We start from the raw sequence: 17,690 nt of genomic DNA on the forward strand, positions 1-17,690 counted from the left end.
TATTGCAGTTTATCACAGCAACTATAAGCTTTATAAGTGTAAAATATTCAAAAATGTTTTGTTTACAACAAAATCTGCCGTTAAATTGAGTAATAAGTATCATTTAACACCCCCACCTAAAATACATAGGAAAGAAATGTATAGTAGCTTGTCCTGCTTGGAATTCCAAACTCTCCTTATAATCTCCTGGCCTCATTTCCCCAATGGCATAATTGAATCGCTTTGCAAGAATGAAAGGTATTCAAGAAGGAAAGAAAGTGACCAATGCCATAATTATAGAGAAGCAACATGAAATTCACTTTAGAACTCACATTAGTTGTTGCATTTGTCAGTCAGCATATCTGGCAAATGATCTGCTTTCTTTTCTTATAGCAAATTCATTATCACTCAAATGCCAGCCGTTGAGTGTCAACTAAAGAAGCATATTGACCCTTCTTAGCCACCAATTCGAAATGAGTTCCCAGCTCTGCAACCCTACCATCAGAAAAAAGTGCAATTTGGTGCGCATTCTGAACTGTGCTTAATCTATGAGCAATCACTATGTTGTCCTGCCCTTCATAAGATGGTTCAGAGCATCCTGGCCAGGCGTCACTAACTGCATCCAGTGCACGGTAGCTGTAGCAGAGAACAGCATTTGTTTGGACATGCTAAAAAAACTAAACAAGGAATGGGCCTAATACGTCACTGTGCCATGTGTCAAGATTAAGAAAGCTTCATAAAAAAAAAAAAAATACTACTAAGCACGAACCAAACAAGAAATGAAACTTCACCTCCAAGAATCGTATTGGGGGATTCTTCAGTAGAGCTCTAGCAATAGCATTCTCTGAAGAAGCAAAAGAGTAAATCACTGCTTTCTCTCTCAAAACATCTCTCTCCAAAGCCTCATTACATTACCTGTCTCTGGCCTCCACTCAAAAGACCTCCACGTCACCAACTAGTGTGTCATAGCCCTTTAATCCATAAAAGAAGAAAGCATCAGAAACAAAACACCACGTAGCAGATATATACCGAATCAGATTTGGAAGACTGACATGAGGAAGAGAATTATAACTCATGAGCATTTGCTGCTTTGGCTGCTCTATAATATCATCCTTGGATACATTATCATCTGGAAGCCCATATGCAATATTTTCACCAACAGAACGGAAAAAAGGACAGGTCCGTACATTAATAATTCAACTTTGAGAAACACAGCACTATTAATATCAAATGAATGAAAAACAAAGCCTCAGCCAAAAAGACTACTAAGCATCAGATCCCAACAAACTATGCCTTCTAGAGAATAATAGTAAACAGATTTTATAGAAAAATCTACTATGCCGATAAAGAAATCCTCCTAAGTTCCTGAATGAACCTGAACTGATTTCGCTGTGCTGTGCTGTGTCACAAAGAAGATTTCACGAATGCTTCTGCATTAGAACTAATAACACAAACATCCAGCATAAACAGTATTCGATGAACTAATCTAGTTGTGGGTATCTCATTAATGACTGAGAAGTATAAGCCAATATTAACTGAAAGCATAAGAAAAAAACCCTCGCACAAAATTGATACAGAAATAGAGCAAGGGGTTAGACATTACTTGATTTACTGGAGACAACATGAGCCCATTCACTCTTGTCAAAAGTCCGGACATCCTCCACTAACTGGTATACGTCCTCTGTTGGCTGCAACAATGAGAAATCAGCTAGAGCACCAAATCTCACTTCTATGACGAGCAAACAGAACTACATACAAAATCAAATTAAAGTTTACTAAAACCTCATAGAAACGGCCAACAGCTGTACTATTGTACTTTTGCCCGCACATTGGGCCAACTAGAGCTGTCACAGTTCCACATTTTAGTGTCAAATTAAGACCACTTAGAATTTCAACATCAGGTCTCAACGGATAAGAAAAGTGCACATCTGATGACAAAACAAGTATTTCAGTGGCACAGTACAATAAATTGCATATCAAAAGCAATCATTCTAAAACCTTTGTCATAATTACACTAAACATTTGTCTGAAATAGATGCTATTCCCAAACGGAAGGAAGGGGAAGGAAAGAGAAAGAAAGGAAACTGTACTCTGAAAACAAATTGAAGATAACAATAATAGCTTGTAATCAATTGAACTTCCAAAGTCAGCTTCTGTACTAATGCTAGCTTATTTAAATTTTATTCAAAAGTTGTGATTAGCAGGAAGTTGGTTGAAATCAATAAGTTCCAATCTTAAAGTTTAATTCTGTTACTTGTATAAATACCTCATTCAAATTTTAACAAATACTACCTGTTATCTCACAAGAGGTAGTAACTCATATTGGAGGATAGTGAGAATACATCAGTCCATGTAATAACCAAATCACAATACAGAAGTGGAATAAAAATATACATGCATCAAACTAAATCAAGCAGTGATATTTGCATCCGATAAATATGCAAACTTCATCAAAGATACCTTCAAGGCAACATCACCAGACCAAGCAACAGTACACGCATTGCTTGCTGATTTTAAAGCTGACATGTAATCCATATTGAATATTGATTTTTCCAATGAGTCATTGGATAAGAACAATTTAATATTTTCATCTTTCATTCTTTTTGCTGGATTTCTCTCCAGTCCATAAGCAAGTGCTTCATCACTTCTGTTCCAGATAAACAGAATTAATCCTCTCAACAGCAGCAAAAGTTCCACGTAATCTCCAAATGTATTAACCAGTCCTTGGACCTGACAGATGCATTAGATCAGGTAACATAGATTGACAAGCAAAAGCATAAGGATATGCAGACAGAACTTACCGCAAAGGTTAGTGTGAAAGTGTATCCAATAAAAGAGCCACAGTTCAACAGAGAGTCCCCTGCAAGACTCGGAACATTCAAGACAAAGGGAGAGAAAAAAATGATGAGCAGACCACAAGATACAAGGTTAAAATTCTAATGGCTTGTGACTTCATTTTGCTAGTTTACGTATTTCCCCTTAATACTTGAAAGATGAGTGTTTGATCAGCATTATATATGTAGCTGTGTAATTTGCTGCGAGGAAAGGATTTAAAGTGGCTTCAGGAGTGGTCATATGGAAGCTATGAGAATTACAAAACTAAATCGTAAGATATAAAGAAACTGTGTAGGGTTGAAAAAACAATCAAGAAAATTCATTAGACAAGGGACATGGCATCTTCTCATATAGAGAACCATAATCCTAAAATTTATTGAATTGTGAAAAATAAGCAAGTGCAGATGCTGAGGTAGAGAGAAGTATCTTTGTATTCTTCTAATTGACTATGCAAATAGAAACGATGCAATACTCTATTTTTTTTTTTTTTTTTATATTACCTAAAACCGTGAGAGTACACTTAAAGTTGGATCATAAATAATGTAACAATAATTTGGTAAGTTATATCACTTACTACATTCTATTACTCAAATTGTGCTACAAATTAGCTATTACATTCACTTGGATACAAAATGCAATTGTAGTATATTGATACCTAAAAATCCCTTAGCCACAGCATATGCACGTAGGAGGCCCCAAGAGGATTGATGCAATACGCACTTAAACTAAGCACTAAGTGAACCCAATATAAATAATGGATATATTCAAAGTCCGATGATTAACCTATTTCATACTATCAGTATTAAAAACGAATAAGAATGTAAGGCAGGGAAAAGCAGACTGATTTCAGATTAAAATAACCAACTGATGGATGGAAGAAAATGATTCACAAGCTAGAAGTGCCACCGCCTTCACTTTGCTTCCTCCAAGGGAATAAAGCCAACAGAGAAATATATGGCTACTCTAGTCAAAGATCATTCAAAGATTTGAAAGTCCCAAGCTTTATGCACTATTCCGAAAGCAAGAAACTGCCAAATCCATTAAATAAAGGCAATTGTATTGAAGAAGTTATGATATTTCCAATTATAGCTATGTAAATGAGAATTTTAGTAAGATATGTTTAAAATGAAAAAAAAAATCCAAAAACAACAACTTACCTGGCTACCGAACATTAACATTTGTCGCTTTTCACCACCAACGATCTTACCTATAATTTAATAAATTATCAGCTCTGTATCCAGCCTTCATTACAGCCCAACTAAAAAAGCCAGACGATGGTGGTCTATATAATTAACACCTGGACCTTGTAACTTATAACAAATCCTTAATAAGAAATACAATTACAAACTATATATGGTAAAGAGCAAGAGTTTAAAGAATTACAGTCCGAATAGCAGAGAAAGTTTCTGCCACACAATCAGACAAGATGCCGAGCATTCCATGAGCCTTAAAATAGCACCAGTTGATCGTGTTGAACAGTTGAGATACAAAAGTTAGCAGAGATAATAACACTGAAATAGACAAAGTATGGTATGAATGTTCCAAATTAGAGTAATATGATCATGAAGTAACTACTACTAGACAAAAGTTGAGTTTTCTGTTGGAAGAAACAGGCTGTATGCAAGATTACATCTTATTTTTTGCAAACAATGCCTAAGAGAAAAATGATTACAGAAGAGAGTCTAAGTGTTGCCACAATCCCATAAAAAAAGTGATGGTTCTGGGACAGTGGACACTGTGATCTCAAATTTCAAGAGAGAAATTAGATACATGAAATTAAAAAAACTTAAAACGTTTGAACCTCTGTAATAATCCATATAACACATAACATTTTAATGCAAGTTGTTCTAATGATGGAAGATCTACAGGAAAACAAATAAAAGAAAATGCAGATTTGGAAAACAATATATTTCAGGCTTAATAAAGAATGGTAGCATTCACTTTAAGCATGAAAAAGCTAATATAATTAAACTGAAAACTTCAAGAGAGGAAATTACCGACTAAAACAGACACAGTAAGCATCAGTAGGCCCAGAATTGGTGCAAGCTGAGGGGTAGAGCAAATAGAATGCATATGTGCCAACAACCTAAAAGAGCAAAGAATACTGGAGATATAAGACCATGTATAACAAATGGAACAGAATGCCAAATAAAACATGAAATCTCCTAGACATGATAAGGCACAAGCCTTAATTAGCAACCAGCCTGAAAAAGAGTTCGGCATTTGCTAATAGATGTGAAAGATAAATTGTATCCATCACGATGGAAAATATTAACTACATGATTAATTGTAGGCAGTAAAAAGCTCACTTTGATATAGAGTGGCTTGCCTCAGAAGTGCCGAAATCCACGATCTCTTGAAATGTTCTCACTGACAAGATCTTTAAGAGAACCTAAATCAGACGTAACAAAACCACTGAGTTCTCCAACCTAGAAGCAGAAACACACAAAGATTTCATCAAATAATAGAGACAACTGTCAAATAGATCTCCTCAGTGAGAAATCTAACATTTAAGTTAGTCACTTTTTATTTTCTTTGCCATATCAACCAGCAGAGATCCTAACGACCTGTTGAGCTAACAGTATTCACATTTACTTAATAAGCAAGAAATGATAAACAGTTCATACCTTGTATCGGTCAAAAAACTCCGCCTGGATCATAAGAGAAAAAAGATATCAAGAAGCCATGAGTTTACAACAAAACTTGAAAATTGATAACAAATAAAGGATAAATCATTTTACCTTCTGAATCAATCTCTTCTAAAATCTGCGCTCTAAATATAGACATAACATTCTCCCACACTGTGCTCATATTACAACAAAAATAACAGTGAAGATGGCTCCAGTGCTACAGTAGTCCAACCTTACTCAGCAACCTCCACAACGGCTCTGGCCTCGCGCCTTTAGCACTCAAAAAACCGCCCTACAAGCAAACTCACCAAAGATTAATGAAGGCACAAATAGACATTCTCTAGAAGAATTCCCTCCACTGTATCATATTAAAACAATTCACATGCACAGATAGGGACATTCTCCAAGTGCACATGCGTTTCTGCCGAGCTTTATCAATAAGTTTACTTTGTTCTTATGCTATCAAGATCAATGTGAAATTAAACTCTGAATATAATGTAGAAGCCATGCAATTTCGAAAATATAGGCAATCTCCTGTGACTTGCACTTTGCCACCACTTCAAAGCCTTTTGTTTTATGTCATTAGGGTCAGGAGGAGACACATAATTTGGTAAAAGGATTGAACCACAGTTAGTGGATTTTATAACAAAAATTCAAAAATAGCTAAGGAAACCTAGAAAAGGCTAAACCGAAACAACAGAAAAGCTTGGCTAATCATAGCTTTTTTACATCCTCTTAACACTATAATCATAATGGCTAAATGAAAAGGGAATGTTAGTATAAGCCAGTTAAATAAACTGTCTGAACCATACAAAAACCAACCACTGAAGCACCCATGTATGATTGTAAACCAACCACCTGCGACTTCCTTTGTATGATTGTAAAGTATTCTACATTTCAGGATGAAATGATTAAGGCTGGTAAACTGTCTGAACCATACAAAAACCAGCCACTAAAGCACCCACTAAAGCACCAATTTTATGTGAAACGATAGAATACCAAGACAAATACCCAAGAATGCATCAACATAAGTAACTGGCACCTTACGGATTGCCAAGTTTTCAGGTGATAGGCTCAATAAAATACCATAGTAAACACAATGTCATAACATTTTATTCTCACAGAAACCTCCAACATAATTGGATTGTATGAAAACTATCATCTAAACATAGTATTGTCCAAGCCTCATCTAAACATTAGGGGAAAGAGAACAAGCACCATCCACAAAGTTACTCTAATTAGATCCCCATCCCATGATAGAACGATTGTTTAGATCACTATACACATTCTATTATCATTATAGAGCAATTGTTTAATTCTTCCTCATTGAATCAGAAATGAAGTAAAAAATTCTCAAATCATCCTAAACAAAAAAATACTCACAGCCGGAGTCCAGACGATGACGATGAAGAAGTGAATAACGGCGGCAGATAATGTGGCTTCAACGACGGCAGGTAGTGTGGCTTCAACGGCGGCGCTGTTCAGCGTTTCTTCTGCAAGTTTTGAAATCCCTAAACAAAATGGAAACTTTTTGAAATTTTAAAAATTTTAACATAATATGGACGATAGTCCATCTCTTGTGGATGGCCGTCCATTTTACACTAGATGGATTGGAGTCCATCTAATTTTTTGTTTTTATTTAAAAAAAAAAAAATTAGATTGCTTATGGACGCCAATCCATCTATTGTGGACAGTCGTCCCTATAAAAGGGACGGCCGTTCATATTAGATGGACTAGCGTCCGTCCATCTAATGTTTTGTTTTTATTTTTTATAAAAAATATTTTAACACTACATGGATGCCAGTCCATCTATTGTGGACAGCCGTCCCTTTTATAAGGATGGCCATCCACACTAGATGGACTATCATCAATCTAATGTTTTGTTTTAATTTTTTTTTTTTTTTTAGAAATGAAACATAAAGGACGGCAATCCATCTATTGTGGATAGTCGTTCTTTTATAGGGATGGCCGTCCATTAATGTTTTGTTTTTTTTTTTTAAAAAAAAAAAAGACGACCGTCAAATAGATGGACTGGCATCATCTAAGTTTTGTTTTTTTTTAAAAAAAAAAAAAAAAAACCTAAATGGATGCCAGTCCATCTATTGTGGACGGTCGTCCACATTAGATGAAAGGCGTCCATCTAGTGTGCTTATTAAAAAAAAAAAAAAATTTAACACTAAAGGATGCCAGTCCATCTATTGTGGACGGTCGTCACATTAGATGAAAGGCATCCATTAGTGTGCTTATTTGAACGGTCGTTTATATTAATGGATGTGTCCCTAGTATTTGGACAGTGGTCCATTGTTTTAGTTTATTTTTAAATATTTGTTATGGACTGTCGTCTATTCCTGAATGAATGGTCGTTCATACTCCGAAAATGTTGGACAGCTATCCATTACGGAAGTTTTCTATCGTGTCCTATGTGGCGACGTCCGAGTCCAGGGCCACGTATTTCGGTGCAAATTTTCGATCCCATTTCCGGTGTCTAAGTATCGCTCATTTTTATGGTCCTTACACATGTCAACTATCAAGCATCGATTGCACACAAAATGTATGCATCCGTCAGTTACTGTAACAAGATCTTTCGAATGAAAGATAAGGTCCATGATCAAATACAAACCAGCCTCATATCCTTTAAACTTGTGCTTCTGATTGGTTACTTCGCATGCACTGAGTCACCATAGTAACAACTAAAATATTTTCTTCATAGAACTCAAAAATAAGATTCTCCACAAATGGGTTTGTAGATAAACTGCTCAAATCCTCCAATTCTATGCCAATTCACCTCAAGAAAACAAGTTATAGAATCAACACACTTGCTTTCTCTTCTTACAATCCTAGCCAAGAACAACCCATTTCCGCTACCACCACAACTACTCAAACTCAGTTGCCGAAAACTGATGTTTATACCATTAACTTCAAGACTTTGGAGCTTGCAACCTTGGCATTTCCAGATATCCCGACTTTGAATATGACGCACAAGGTGGAACTGGAACTGGGCTGGTACAAAAATATCAAAGATGGTGATGTCACACCAGAAATTTCAGTTTCTTTCGACCTGAAAACTCTTATTTCCACTTACAGTGGAACAACTAAGTTCTTGTGGATTGCCTTTGCCACCATTTCTAAAGATTGATATTGTCCCTGAACTCTTTCATGGAAGCATCAACCAAGAATCTGGCCAGGTAAAATAGTGGTATAAATAAATAATGATTTTCTATCCTTTTTATACTCTTCAGGAATGAGGTTCAGAATTCTATCCATTATATTTATTTGTAATTTGTAGGTTGATCTTGAATTCACGGCCAAATTCTGGTTTTCTGTGGGAAGTATTTATAGAGCGCCTCCGTTGCTGGTGAAGACGGTGCTTACATCCGAGGAGTCAAAGGGAAAAATCAGAAGTGGAAGAGGGGAGAGGTTGGATAAAGAAGGGAAGTGTAGATTGGTGGGGGTGGCAACCGTGGAGCCTATTGATGATCTTTCATGGATACTTTCCTTAGCCTTCCAAACTGAGTGCCTTGCCAACCTAAATGCTCTCATTACCCTTTCTTAAAACGTTTCAAAATGTAAAATCATGCAGATTCTACATTTATTTCCTGATAATCACACAGTGAAAATATATGTAGACACAAATCAGAAAGCAAAACAATGCTTCAATTCCGTTTGTTAAAGATTTTAAAATCCAACCTTCTGTAGTATAAATTCTGTGGTTATGCTCCGCGATGGCATTTAAGTGACACAGATACTGGGGAAAAGGCCACGGCAACATATGAAAGAGTAATGCTAGTTCACAACTTTTTCTTACAACTCCCACTGGCAGTTCGTAATAGCAAATGAGTATACATGACTCATAGCAAGCAGGTTAAACTCATTTACAAGCTGACAATTACGAGCTGTCACGCGAAGGGTTATGAGAGAAGGTTGTGCGGTCTTTATAAAATTATTGCAGTTTATCACAGCAACTATAAGCTTTAAATTGTGTAAAATATTCAAAAAGTTTTTGTTTACAACAAAATCTGCCGTTAAATTGAGTATAAGTTATCATTTAACACCCCCACCTAAAATACATAGGAAAAGAAATGTTATGTAGCTTTGCCTGCTTGGAATTTCCAAACTCTCCTTTAATCTCTGGCCCTTTTTCATTTCCCAATGGCATAATTGAATCGCTTTGCAAGAATGAAAGAGTATTCAAGAAGGAAAGGAAAGATGACCAATGCCATAATTTATAGAGAAGCAACATGAAAATCACTTCTAGAACTCACATTAGTGTTGCATTTGTCAGTCGCTATATCTGGCAAATGATCTGCTTTCTTTTCTTATAGCAAATTCATTATCACTCAAATGCCAGCCGTTGAGTGTCAACTAAGAAGCATATTGACCCTTCTTAGCCACCAATTCGAAATGAGTTCCCAGCTCTGCAACCCTACCATCAGAAAAAAGTGCACATTTGGTGCGCATTGAACTGTGCTTAATCTATGAGCAATCATATGTTGTCCTGCCCTTCATAAGATGGTTCAGAGCATCCTGGACAGGCGTTCACTAACTGCATCCAGTGCACTGGTAGCCTGTAGCAGAGAACAGCATTTGTTGGACATGCTAAAATAACTAAACAGGAATGGGCCTAATACTGTCACTGTGCCATGTGTCACGATAAGAAAGCTTTCATAAAAAAAAAAAATAATACTACTAAGCACGAAACAAACAAGAAATGAAACTTCACCTCATCAAGAATCAGTATTGGGGCATTCTTCAGTAGAGCTCTAGCAATAGCAATTCTCTGAAGATCAAAGCAAAAAGAGTAAATCACTGCTTTCTCTCTCAAAACATCTCTCTCTCAAAGCCTCATTACATTACCTGTCTCTGGCCTCCACTCAAAAGACCTCCACGATCCAACTAGTGTGTCATAGCCCTTTAATCCATAAAAGAAGAAATGCATCAGAAAAACAAACACAGCACTAGCAGTATATTACCGAATTCAGATTTGGAAGACTGACATGAGGAAGAGAAATTATAAACTCATGAGCATTTGCTGCTTTGGCTGCTCTTATAATATCATCCTTGGATACATTATCATCTGGAAGCCCATATGCAATATTTTCACCAACAGACACGGAAAAAGGACAGGTTCCTGTATCATTATAATTCAACTTTGAGAAACACAGCACTATAAATATCAAATGAATGAAAAAACAAGCCTCAGCCAAAAAGACTACTAAGCATCAGATCCCAACAAACTATGCATTCTAGAGAATAATCAGTAAACAGATTTTATAGAAAAATACTACATGCCAAGATAAAAAATCCTCCTAAGTTCCTGAATGAACTGAACCTGATTTCGCTGTGCTGTGCTGTGTCACAAAGATAGATTTACACGAATGCTTTGCATTAGAACTAATTAACACAAACATCCAGCATAAACACGTATTCGATGTGAACTAATCTAGTTGTGGGTATCTCATTAATGACTGATGAAGTATAAGCCATATTAACTGGAAGCATAAGAAAAAAACCCTCGCACAAAATTGATACAGAAATAGCAGCCAAGGGGTTAGACATTACTTGTTTACTATGGAGACAACATGAGCCCATTCACTCTTGTCAAAAGTCCGGACATCCTCTCCACTAACGTTTACGTCTCTTGTGGCTGCAACAATGAGAAATCAGCTAGAGCACAAAATCTCACATCTATGACGAGCAAAAAGAACTTACATTACAAAATCAGAAATTAAAGTTTACTAAAACCTCATAGAAACGCGCCAACAGCTGTGACTATTGTACTTTGCGCGACCACTTGGGCCAACAGAGCTGTCACAGTTCCACATTTTAGTGTCAAATTAAGACCACTTAGAATTTCAACATCAGGTCTCAACGGATAAGAAAAGTGCACATCTGCATGACAAAACAAGTATTCAGTTGGCACCAGTACAATAAATGCATATCAAAAGCAATCATTCTAAAACCTTTGTCCCATAATTACATAAACATTTGGCTGATTAATAGATGCTATTTCCCAAACGGAAGGAAGGTGAAAGGGAAAGAGAAAGGAAACTTGTACTCTGAAAACAAATTGAAGATAACAACTAAATAGCTTGTAATCAATTGAACTTCCAAAGTCAAGCTTCTGTACTAATGCTAGCTTATTTAATTTTATTCAAAAGTTGTGATAGCAGGAAGAGTTGGTGAAATCAATAAGTTCAATCTTAAAGTTTTAATTCTGTTTACTTGTATAAATAACCTCATTCAAATTTTAACAAATACTACATGTTATCTCACAAGAGTTAAGTAACTCATATGGAGGATAGTGAGAATACACTCAGTCCATGTAATAACCAAATCACAATACAGGAAGTGAAATAAAAATATCAACATGCATCAACTAAATCAAGCAGTGATATTTGCATCCGATAAATTATGCAAAACTTCATCAAAGATACCTTCAAGGCAAACATCACCAGACCAAGCAACAGTACACGCATTGCTTGCTGATTTTAAAGCTGACATGTAATCCATATTTGAATATTGATTTTTTCCAATTGAGTCATTGGATAGAAACAATTTATATTTTCATCTTTCAATTCTTTTTGCTGGATTTCTCTATCCAGTCCAAAAGCAAGTGCTTCATCAACTTCTGTTCCAGATAAAACAGAATTAATCCTCTCAACAGCAGCAAAGTTCCACGTAAATCTCCAAATGTATTAACCAGTCCTGGACCTGACAGATGCATTAGATCAGGTAACATAGATTGACAAGCAAAAGCAAAGGATATGCAGACAGAACTTACCGCAAAGGTTAGTGTGAAAGGTATCCAATAAAAAGAGCCAGTTCCAACAGAGAGTTCCCCCGCAAGACTCGGAACATTCAAGACAAAGGGGAGAGAAATAAATGTATGAGCAGACCACAAGATACAAGGTTAAAATTCTAACTTGGCTTGTGACTTTCATTTTGCTAGTTTAAGTTTTTCCCTTTAATACTTGAAAGAAAGAGTGTTTGATCAGCATATATATGTAGCTGTGTAATTTGCTGTAGGGAAATGGATTTAAAGTGGCTTCAGTAGTGGTCATATGGAAGCTATAGAGAATTACAAACTAAATCAGTAAGATATAAAGAAACTGGTAGGGTTGAAAAAACAATCAAGAAAATCATTAGACAAGGGACCATGGCATCTTCTATATAGAGAACCATAATCCTAAAATTTAGAATTGTGAAAAATAAGCAAGTGCAGATGCTGAGGTAGAGAGAAGTATCTTTGTATTCTTCTAAGATTTCTATGCAAATAGAAACGATGCAATACTCTATTTTTTTTTTTTTTTTTTTTTTAATACCTAAAACAGTGAGAGTACACTTAAAGTTGGATCATAAATAATGTAACAATTAATTTGGTAAGTTATTCATTACTACATCTTCTATTACTCAAATTGTGCTACAATAGCTATTACATTCACTTGGATACAAATGCAATTGTAGTATTATTGATACCTAAAAATCCCTTAGCCCACATGCATATGCACGTAGGAGGCCCCAAGAGGATTTGATGCAATACGCCACTTAAACTAAGCACTAAGTGAACCCTAATATAAATAATGGATATTATTCAAAGTCCGATGCATTAACCTATTTCATACTATCAGTATTAAAAACTTAGAATAAGAATGTAAGGCAGGGAAAAGCAGACTGATTTCAGATTAAAATTAACCAACTGAAATGGATGGAGAAAATGATTCACAAGCTAGAAGTGTCACCGCCTTCACTTTGCTTCCTCCAAGGGAATAAAAGCCAACAGAGAATATATAGGCTACTCTAGTCAAAGATTCATTCAAAGATTGAAGTCCCAAGCTTTATGCCACATTCCGATAAGCAAGAACCTGCCAAATCCATTAAATAAAGGCAAATTGTATTGAAGAAGTTTGATATTTCCACAATTATAGTATGTAAATGAAGAATTTTAGTATATATTGTTAAAATGAAAAAAAAAAATCCAAAATACAACAACTTACCTGGTACGAACATTAACATTTGTCGCTTTTCACCACCAAACGATCTTACCTATAATTTAATAAATATCAGCTCTGTATCCAAGCCTTCATTACAGCCCAACTAAAAAAGCCAGACGATGGTGGTCTATATAATTAACACCTGGACCTTGTAACTTATAACAAATCCTAATAAGAAATCTACAATTACAAATACATATATAGGTAAAGAGCAAGAGTTTAAAGTACTTACAGTCGAATAGCAGAGAAAGTTTCTGCCACCAATCAGACATAGATGCTGAGCATTCCATGAGCCTTAAAAATAGGCACAGTTGATCGTTGTATACAGCTTGAGATTATTACAAATTAGCAGAGATAATAAAACATGAAATAGACAAAGTTATGGTATGAATGTTCCAAATTAGAGTATATGATCATGAAGTAACTACTACTAGACAAAAGTTGAGTTTTCTGTTGGAAGAAACAGGCTGTATGCAAGATTACATCTTATTTTTTGCAACAATGCCTAAGAGAAAAAATGATTACAGAAGAGAGATCCTAAGTGTTGCCACAATCCCATAAAAAAAGTGATGGTTCTGGGACAGTGGACACTGTGATCTCAAATTTCAAGAGAGAAATTAGATACAATGAAATTAAAAACTTAAAACGTTTGAACCTCTGTAATAATCCATATAACTACATAACATTTAATGCAAGTTGTTCTAATGATGTAAGATTACAGGAAAACAATAGAAAGATAAATGCAGATTTAGGAAAAAAAAAATATTTTACAGGCTTATAAAGATGGTAGCATTCACTTTAAGCATGAAAAAGCTAATATAATTAAACTGAAAACTCAAGAGAGGAAATTACCGACTAAAACAGACACAGTAAGCATCAGTAGGCCCAGAATTGGTGCAAGCTGAGGGGCTAGAGCAAATAGATGCATATTGTGCCAACAACCTAAAAGAGCAAAGAATACTGGAGATATAAAGACCATGTATAACAAATGGTAACAGAATGCCAAATAAAAACTGAAATCTCCTAGACATGATAAGGCACAGAGCCTTAATTAGCAACCAGCCTGAACAAGAGTTCGGCAATTATGCTACATAGATGTGAAAGATAAATTGTATCCATCACGTGGAAAATAATTAACTACATGATTAATTGTAGGCAGTACAAAGCTCACTTCGCTTAATATAGAGTGGCTTGCCTCAGAAAGTGCCCGAAATCCACGATCTTTGAAATGTTCTCACTGACAAGATCTTTAAGAGAAACTAAATCAGACGTTAACAAACCACTGAGTTTCCAACCTAGAGCAGAAGCAGAAAACACAAAAGATTTCATCAAATAATAGAGACAACTGTCAAATAGTCTCCTCAGTGAGAAATCACATTTAAGTTAGTCATTTTTAATTCTTCTTTGCCATATCAACCAGCAGAGTATCCTAACCGACCTGTTGAGCTAACCAGTATTCACATTTACTAAAAGCAAGAAAGATATAAAACAGTCTCATACTTGTATCGGTCAAAAAACTCCGCTGGATCATAAGAGAAAAAAGATATTCAAGAAGCCATGTAGTTTACAACAAAAACTTGAAAATTGATAACAAATAAATAGGATAAATCATTTTACCTTTGAATCAATACTCTTCTAAAAATCTGCGCTCTAACTATAGACATAACATTCTCCCACACTGTGCTCATATTACAACAAAATAACAGTGAAGATTGGCTCCAGTGCGTACAGTAGTCCAACCTTACTCAGCAACCTCCACAAGGCTCTGGCCTCGCGCCTATTAGCACTTCAAAAAACCGCCCTACAAGCAACTCACCAAAGATTAAACTAGAAGGAATACAGATCTAATACAAGTCATTTAAAATGTTTTCACAAAGTGAGAAATGACATTTTATCTCACAAAAATTGTTTTCAAAATTAAAATCAATTCAGATTTGGTATTAAATCTTAATTTTTAAAAATCCTTTTCTAATCACATACTAATAAAAAGCAACCCCCAAAATTTCGTTCCTATTATTTCTCTCAATTGTTTAGAAAAATCTCCCAGTCGTACCTGAAAATATGGGCATAGAAAGAGTACACGTGGTGCCACCAACGAGAGTCAAAACTGAGAGACCTAACCTCAGCTTGTGCTCATTAACAGACTCCATAACAGCCCCCAAGTAATCAAGTTCGGAGGTGATTGAATTTCTCAGTCCGCGAATCCGACTCATGGAGCCTCAGGTCGGGCTCACTGACGATCGGGTCAGAAGCGGGTCCAGGGACGTAAGCAACGAGATTGAACGTTTGTGTGTGAATTTTGTGCGTAGAATTGGCGGGAAACCACGGGATTGGCGGACAGGAGAAGTTCGAAAGAGTCTAGGAGGTTTGGTGAGCGCGTAGCGGCCTGAAGGTGGAAGGCGAGTGGGGTGATTCGGAGAAGGAGCAGGGGAGTTGTGGTAGCGGTGGCCATGGATGCTCCTCTTCACTGTAAACACACGCGGAGAGATTATGTTGAAACTAACGAGGAAACAAGGAAAAAAGCGTGCGTCGTTCCGGACCGCTAACGGTCTTGTAATAAAGTAAGAAACCACCGTACGTAATAACTAAAATACTCGCATGACAAACCCGTGAGCAGTTGTTGTTGGGAATAGTCTAAACGGCACCGTAGGAAGAGATGGAAGTAAAAATCATTAGAGAGAATTTTTTTCTCTGATCTGCCAGACTGGTACTTTAGTATTTTACACCAACTGAAGAATATTTGTTAAATCATTTTCCGATTTAATTAAAAAATTGTTTAATTATTCTCCGGGAAATCATAATCAAATTATACCTCAAAAATCTAGATTATACTATTATAGCATACTTATAAGCATATCATCACCTCAAAGTAGTTATGAATTATGTGAAATATAAAATGTTCTAATGACTAAACGACATGTTCCCACCAAAGATTAGCAAAAGCCTAAGTTTCCATCATTAGTTTCATTATTTTAGATTCTCACCTTAAATTAAAGAAAAACATTTAATCTAATGTAAAAAGGGTTAAATGGTAATTTGAACTGCATTAAATCTTAAATAAAAATAAAAATTTCAACATAAACCTTACATCTCAAATTTCTTTCACAAGCACCCCTCATCGCTCCCCTCCCTCGCGACAGTCGTAAAAATTAGATCTGGCCGAATTCATCGCTGTTGGACATCTCTGCCACCACCACTAGCTTCCCACTCATCCCAACATAACTCACCTCCCCAGCCTCATCCGCTCCCTTTTGGCTAAATCTAAATCTATTCCGTGATTTTTCCCTCATACTGACTGTCAGAAAAATCTAGATTTAGCCAGATTCCAACGCCGTTTGAAATCATGCCACCACTACTAGTTTCCTCCACTCATCCCTTACCAAACCCATCCATCTTCCAGCCTTGTCCACCTCCATTTTGGCAGATCTAGCCTTTTCTCCGTGACTTTCCCCTCCCCGCGACTACGGAAACAACTAGATCTATTCGGATTCTGGCACCATTTGACATCACCGCCACCACCACTAGCTTCCTCCACTCACCGACAAACCTATCCATCCCCCAGCTCGTCCGCTCCATTTTCGCCAGATCTGAGCCTTTATCCGCGGTTTCCCTCCTCCGCAGCTATCGGAAAAATCCAGATCTAGCCGGATTCAGTGTCGTTTGACTATTATCACCACCACTACCTTCCCCCACTCATCCCCGACGAAACCATCCATCTCCTAGCCTCGTCCGCCTGGTCAAATCTAGGGCTTTTCTCACGATTTTGCCTCCTTGCAGTTGCAAGAAAAACCCAAATTATTTGGGGTTAAAAAGTAAATATTAATTTATTTGTAAGGGTATTTGTAATAATACTCTCCATATGTATTAGAGCCCAAAAATCATTAATGGTGTTAATTTAAGGGTAAGAATATGAGATAAATGAAACCAGGAGTGGGAACTTAGATTTTTGCTAATTTGGGTGGGAACATGTTTTACTCTATTCTAAAAAATGATAAGAAATTTCACTGAAGGTTAAATCACTCCCATAGATTCAACAAAATGGGTGAGATTATACAATGTGAGTGATCATTAATCAAAAAGCAGTAAATAAGACGTTGTAGCTTCAAGCGTAACCATCTTCATTTGTTGTGCCTTACATCAAAGTTCTAGTTAAATTAAGTGTACAAGTAGAAAAAACATATCCTCAGTTAAGATTTTGAGAGTATTCCATTCAAAGAATGTTGTATTTACTGAAAATGTTATATTAATAAAAGAT

At 36.1% G+C, this 17,690-nt stretch overlaps 3 pseudogenes; 1 reads left to right on the plus strand and 2 right to left on the minus strand.

Moving 5' to 3' along the window:
- Positions 1 to 343: 343 nt before the first annotated feature.
- Positions 344 to 5,640, minus strand: LOC116138955 (annotated as a pseudogene).
- Positions 5,641 to 8,217: 2,577 nt separating this feature from the next.
- On the plus strand, positions 8,218 to 9,075 carry LOC116138956 (annotated as a pseudogene).
- A 702-nt stretch (positions 9,076 to 9,777) lies between these two features.
- Positions 9,778 to 15,588, minus strand: LOC116138970 (annotated as a pseudogene).
- Positions 15,589 to 17,690: the final 2,102 nt, after the last annotated feature.

This window comes from Pistacia vera, unplaced genomic scaffold, assembly GCF_008641045.1.
Source record: "Pistacia vera cultivar Batoury unplaced genomic scaffold, PisVer_v2 Contig345, whole genome shotgun sequence".
Taxonomy (NCBI): Eukaryota; Viridiplantae; Streptophyta; class Magnoliopsida; order Sapindales; family Anacardiaceae; genus Pistacia; species Pistacia vera.